This window comes from Galeopterus variegatus, unplaced genomic scaffold (assembly GCF_000696425.1).
Source record: "Galeopterus variegatus unplaced genomic scaffold, G_variegatus-3.0.2 Scaffold19064, whole genome shotgun sequence".
In the NCBI taxonomy this organism is placed as follows: Eukaryota; Metazoa; Chordata; class Mammalia; order Dermoptera; family Cynocephalidae; genus Galeopterus; species Galeopterus variegatus.
In genome coordinates this window covers 1-6908 of record NW_007745175.1, presented here as the reverse complement: position 1 = coordinate 6908, position 6908 = coordinate 1, and positions in this window count along the sequence as shown.

Sequence of the window (6908 nt, the reverse complement as noted above, 5' to 3'; positions counted from 1 at the left end):
TGAGAAAAGCAAAACTCTGCATACTTAATTTAAAAAACTAGACTTAAAACTTATCTCTTTCTGATGACTATGAATACAAATTAGTAATGCTAAATGATTAGGTAATATAATAATATGTACCTTGAGAACTAGTATAGCAAGTAAATTGAAGTCATTTTATTCAAAGAAATGAAGGAGAATCTAAATCTTATCCATGCAAAAAAGAACCAATTTTTATGAGTCACCAAGTTAAATATGTACCTTGAGAACTAGTATAGCAAGTAAATTGAAGTCATTTTATTCAAAGAAATGAAAGAGAATCTAAATCTTATCCATGCAAAAAAGAACCAATTTTTATGAGTCACCAAGTTAAAAAAAAATACTATTTTTCCATTGCGTTATACAGCAAACAATCCTATGAGCTGTGCAGAACTATTAGACTGGATTTCTAATCTGAGGCTACCAAAAACCTTCACAATAGAATCAGTTTGCCCCCTTCCAAATTCTGCATAGAAGCCCCACTAGTGCACCGATTCTACATTTGCTGAATAAAGAGGCACTTACGTAGATGGACGTGTGGGATCAATGCAGCTGAGAAGAACCTGCTCAGATTTAAAAAGGGATGGCATTAGCTCATCTCTCTGCAGGCATGTAATTTTAGTGTCTGTAGAAAGGTGACAGGATGCAGCTGGGGAGCACAGAACCGTGGAGTCCACAATGGAATACTTTACCAGTCTCTTCATTCTATTTTATTGTCTTTTGGATAATTACAATCTGGGGAGAGCTGTGCTCAATACTTTTCTCTAAGTTCCTTTGCCACATCTGCATGTGGGATCAGAAGGGTCACAGTCATGTAGGCAACACCAAGTCCTCTCATTTTGATCCTAAGATTAATCAACCCATTTAGTACTTTGTAACACCTCTTGGCACCTCCTGTGAGTTCACCGTGGCTCTGAGTGTCCTCTCGTTGCAAGGGATGATTGGCACCCTCTTTCCTAAGTCCATTCTCACATGGAGAACATGGTTTTCAGTTAGTATTTGTGTATGTCATGATTTTCATTCTCTATTTCAACTTTCAATCTCTTTTAGGTTAAATAATCTATAAAATTATCCTATATGGCTACAGGTGGTGGCAGCAATATCCCTTTCCATTTTTCAGGAATTCCTAATGTGGCCCAAGTGTGATATAATAGTGCAGTCCCTGTATATTGACAGCCCAGACCCTTCAGGAGATGAAATACACATCTCTCTTTGCATTGAGCTGGGGACCTTTGCATTCTGTGGCTGAGGCACTGAGAAATCCAATCCCTGAGCCCTCCAGGAAAGCAAAGGAGATATTCATCATGATGGGTGAGCCAAACTGGTTTGCCCAAGGGGTTCTCTGGCAGTAGAGGAACCACAGGGTTCAAGTGTGATCATTCCATGACAGCAGAAGTGTTAGAGAACTCTATGTTGTATGATTCTCAATTTTTTTTTATTTGATTAAATTCTTTAAGAAGGGAACCAGACATGGGACAAAAGTTTCTGGTCATCCAGAGTTTTAATGAGATAAATGTAAAATGTCCAGTAAAATACATTATTACATTACTTGATAAACTCAAAACAGACCACTGAGACTAGTGGCTTGATAAAAAATGCTATAGAACAACTTGTGTCTATATGAGTGTGGACTCACCCAGGCCATGAACCTGAGTGGATCCACCACTCAGGTCTGCCTTCACTACCACTGGTCAGGAATATTCAGCACTTGATCTGTGGCTGCTAATCAGACAGACTGAGCAACAAGAAGAAAGCCATGTGGGTGGTGACCACACCTGTCAAGCAGAAACGTTCTGACTCTTATAAGGTCAGAGAGGCAGCCACCAGCAGACCCAGCAGCCAGCCAAGCTCAGTTTTTCATCAAGCAGAGATTTGAGGGCAAGTAATTAAGATATGAGAAGCCTAGTTTTGCTTATTTTCCAATGTTTGGACAAAATTTCCTTTAGCACTCTTCACAATTCTTTTTATTTAATTTTATTTATTTTTTTAAATTTTATTTTATTGATTATGCATATTCATGGGGTACAAAGCTGACTTTCACCACCTGCACCCAGGATGTGATGGTCAGATCAATAATATCAGGATGCCCATTACCACAAATTGCGAATAGTTCTCATGTCCCCCACTAAATTAATCCCTGACTTCTCTACCCCTCCCCACACCCCATGCAACCCTATGTGTGCTTTCTCCCTCTGTGAGTCCAACATACCACTGTGGACTTTCTTTCCTTTCTTCTTTCTCTCTTATGAGTGAGGACATGCGGTATTTTTCCCTCTGTGCCTGGCTTATTTCACTGACATTATTTTCCCCAAGCTCGTCCATGTTGCTGCAAATGGCAGAATTTCATTCTATTTTATGGCAGAGTAGTATTCCATGGTGTATATATACCACATTTTCCTTATCCAGATGTCAGTGGATGGACTTTTGGGTTGCTTCCATATCTTGGCTATCATAAATAGAACTGGGATGAACATGGAAGTGCAGGTATCCCTTCAACAAGATGATTTCCATTCCTTTGGGTATATATCTAGAAGTGGGATTGCTGGATCATATGATAGATCTATCGATAGTTGTTTGAGTAACCTCTATACTGTTTTCCATAGTGGTTGTACTAATTTATAGTCCCACTAACAGTGTGGGAGTGTTCCCTTCTCTCCAAATACTTGCCAGCATTTGTTATTCTCTGTCTTTTTGACCATAGCCAATCTAACTGGGGTGAGATGATATCTCAGTGTGCTTTTAATTTGCATTTACCTGATGTTTAGTGATGTTGAGCATTTTTTAAAATTCCATTTCTATGTCTTCCTTTGAAAAATGTCTATTTAGCTTCTTTGCCCATTTTAATATTGGATTGTTTGTTTTTCTTATTGTGTAGTTGCTTGAGTTCCTTGCATATTCTGGACATTGATCCCTTGATGGATATATAGTTTACAAATATTTTCTCCCATTCTGTAGGCTGTAATTTCACTCTGTTGATTGTTTACTTTGCTGTGCAGAAGGTTTTTAGTTTGATATAATCCCATTTTAATTTTCTCTTTTGTTTCTTGTGCTTTGAGGCACTTGTTTGTGGGGAAAATAGAATAATTTAGTTAGGCTTCCTCCACATTTCTTGTAAAAAAGTTGTGTGTGGGTGGAGTTAGTGTGCATGTGCACCAATGTATCTTTCTAGTTTGTTGCTATTGTGTGTTCTTGAGTTTGTGAAGCAGAGCTGGCCAGCAGAGCTCATGTCTAAAAATAGAGCATGTTTACTCTGCTGACAGCTGCTCAGTTTCAGTTTTTTCTTTGGACTTCGCAGGTAGCAGTTGAGTTTCTGAGTTTCTCTGTGGACTGCTTAGCTCATAGTGTTGTGTGCGCTGAATAAAGACTGTTCCTTCTTCAACCAAGGTTCCAAGGACCTTTTTGTCTGGTTACCTAGCTCATAGACCTATGTATGAAGGGTTTGTGAATGGGCTCGAGGGGTCTGTGAGCACTGGAGACCCCAGCCCTAGCTCAATATTGTTCATAAAGTCTATGCCTAGCCCAAGTTCCTGAAATGTTTCTCCTATGTATTTTCCCTTAGTAGTTTTACAGTTTCAGATCTTATACTTAAATCTTTTATCCATTTTGAGTTGATTTTGGTATATGGCGAGAGGGGCAGGTCTAGTTTCATTCTTCCTGCATGTGGATATCCAATTTTCCCAGCACCTTTTATTAAGAGGCAGTCTTTTCCCCCAAATACGTTCTTATAGCCTTTGTCAAATATCAGTTGGCTGTAAGTCTATGGGTTGATTTCTGGGTTCTCTATTCTGTTCCACTGGTCTGAGCATCTATTTTTATGCCAGTACCATGCTGTTTTGGTTACTATAGATTTGTAGTATAATTTGAAGTAAGGTAGTGTTATGCCTCTGAGAAAAATGTCATTGGAATTTTCATGAGGATTGCATTGAATCTGTAGATCACTTTGGGTAGTATGGACATTTTCACAACGTTAATTCTTCCAATCCAAGAGCATGGGATATCTTTCCATCTTCTTGTGTCCTATTTAATTTCTCTCAAAGGCCGTTTGTAGTTCTCATCATAGAGATTATTCACATCCTTGGTTAAATGTATTCCTAGGTATTTTACTTTTTTGGTGACTACTATAAGTGGGATAGCATTTTTAATTTCTTTTTCTGCTAGTTCACTGTTGGAGTATAGTACTGCAACTGATTTTTGGGTGTTGATTTTGTAACCTGCAACTTTGCTGAAATCATTTTTTAACTCTAAGAGTTTTTTTTGTAGAATCTTTAGGCTTTTCTATATATAGGATCATATCATCTGCAAACAGGGACAGTTTGACTTCATCTTTTCCAATCTAGATGCCCTTTATTTCCTTCTCTTCCCTGATTGCTCTACCTAGTAACTCCAACACTAGGTTGAATAGGAGTGGCAAGAGTGGGCATCCTCATCTTGTTTCTTAAGGGAAAAGCTTTCAATTTTTCCGCATTTGGGATGATATTGGCACTGGTTTTGTCATATGTGGCTTTAATTGTGTTGAGATACTTCCTTCTATACCCAATTTATAGAGAGTCTTTATCGTGAATGAATGTTTAATTTTGTCGAATGCTTTTTCAGCATCAATAGAGATGATCATATGGTTTTTGTATTTAATTTTAATGATGTGGTGTGTCACATTTATTGATTTGCATATTTTGAACCAACCTTGCCTCTCTGAGATGAATCCCACCTGATCATAGTGTATAATTTTATGTATGTGTTGCTGTATTCTATTAGCTAGTATTTTATTGAGGATTTTTGCATCTATATTCACCAAAGATATTGGCTATATTTTTCTTTTTTTATAATATTTTACTGAGGATTTTTGCATCTATATTCATCAAGGATATTGGCCTGTAGTTTTCTGTTTTTGTGTATCTTTGTCTGGTTTTGGTATCAGGGTGATGTTTGCCTCATCGAATGAGTTTGGGAGACTGGCCTCTGTTTCAACTTTTTGGAATAGTTTGTAGAGAATTGGTATTAATTCTTCTTTAAAGGTTTGGTAGAATTATGCAGTGAAGCCATCTGGTCCTGGGCTTTTCTTTGTTAGGAGACTGCTGATAACAGCTTCAATCTCTTTGATCTTTATTGGTCTGTTCAGACTTTCTATGTCTTCTCGACTCAGTCTTGGTAGTTTGTATGTGTCCAAAAACTTATCCATTTCCTCCAGATTTTCAAATTTGTTAGTGTATGAGTGTTTATAGTAGTCTCTAATGATTCTTCGTATTTCTAAGGTATTAGTTGTAATATAATCTTTTCATTTCTAATTTTTGTTATTTGTGTCTTCTCTCTTCCTTTGTTAGTTAGCCTTGCTAACAGTTTGTCAATTTTATCTTTTCAAAAAACCAACTTTTTGTTTCATTAATCTGTTGTATCATTTTTGGGTTTCTATTTCATTTAGTTTTGCTCTGCTCTGATCTTAATTATTTCTTTCCATTTACTAACTTTGGGTTTGGATTGTTCTTTTTTTTCTAATTCTTTAAGGTGAAGCATTGGGTTGTTTATTTGCCATCTTTCCATTCTTCTGAAGTGAGCATTTAATATGATAAATTCTCCCCTTAGTACTGCTTTTGCAGTATCCCACAGATTTTGGTATGATGTGTCATTATTTTCATTAGTTTCAAGAATTTTTTTATTTCCTCTTTAATTTCTTCTTGGACCTGTATGTCATTAAGTAGAATATTGTTTAATTTCCATGTATTTGTATAGTTTCCAGAGTTTTATTTGTTATTGATTTCCAGTTTTAATCCATTGTGATCTGAAAAAATAATGGATTAATTCCATTATTTTTTAATAATGGATTAATTCCATGGAATAATTACAATATTTTTTACTTTGTTGAGACTTGATTTGTGACCTATCATGTGGTCCTGGAGAATATTTCCACGTGCTGATGAGAAGAATAAATATTCTGAGGTTGTTGGATGAAATGTTGTGTAGATATCTGCCAAGTCCAGTTGGTCTAAGGTGTTGTTTAGATCTTGTTTCTCTGTTGATTTTTTGCCTAGGTGATCTGTCCAATGTTGAGTGTGGCATGTTCAGGTCCCCTACTATCATGGTATTAGTGTCAATCTCTTTCTTTTGGTCTAATAGTGTTTGCTTTATAAATCTGGCTGCTCCAATGTTGGATGCATATATATTTATGATTGTTATGTCTTCTTGTTGGATAGATCCTTTTATCACTATATAGTGGCCTTGTTTATGTCTTTTTATGGTTTTTGGTTTTAAGTCTATTTTATCTGATATAAGAATAGCTACTCCAGCTCGTTTTTCATTTCTATTTGCTTGGTATATCTTTTTCCATCCTTTCACTCTTAGTCTATGTGTGTCTTTACAAGTGAGGTGAGTCTATTGAAGGCAGCATATTGTTGGGTCCATCTTTTTAATACGCTCAGTCAGTTTGTGTCTTTTGAGTGGAGAATTCAATCCTTTTACATTAAGAGTTATTATTGAAAGGTGTTGATTTACTCCTGGCATTTTATTGATTTTTGTTTGGATGTTTTAAATATCTTTTGTTCCTTTCTTTCCATTTTACTGTTTGTCTTCTGTGTTTGTTGGTTTCTTGAGGTGGTAGATCAAGTTATTTTCTCTTATTGTTTACATTGATTTTTACTGGTGTGCATTGTTCTTTCTTTTTTTTTTTCATTACAGTTTTATTTTGTCAATATACAATGTATATGATTATTATGGCCCATCACCGACACCTCCCTCCCTCCTCCCTCTCTCCCCTCCCCCCCAAGAATGTCCTTTCCGTTTGCTTGTTGTAACAACTTCAAAAAGGTATAGTTGTTATATCTTCTTCCCTCCCCCACGATTTTTTTTTGTGTGTATGTGGGTGAATTAATTTGTTTATTTTTTAGCTCCCACCAAGGAGT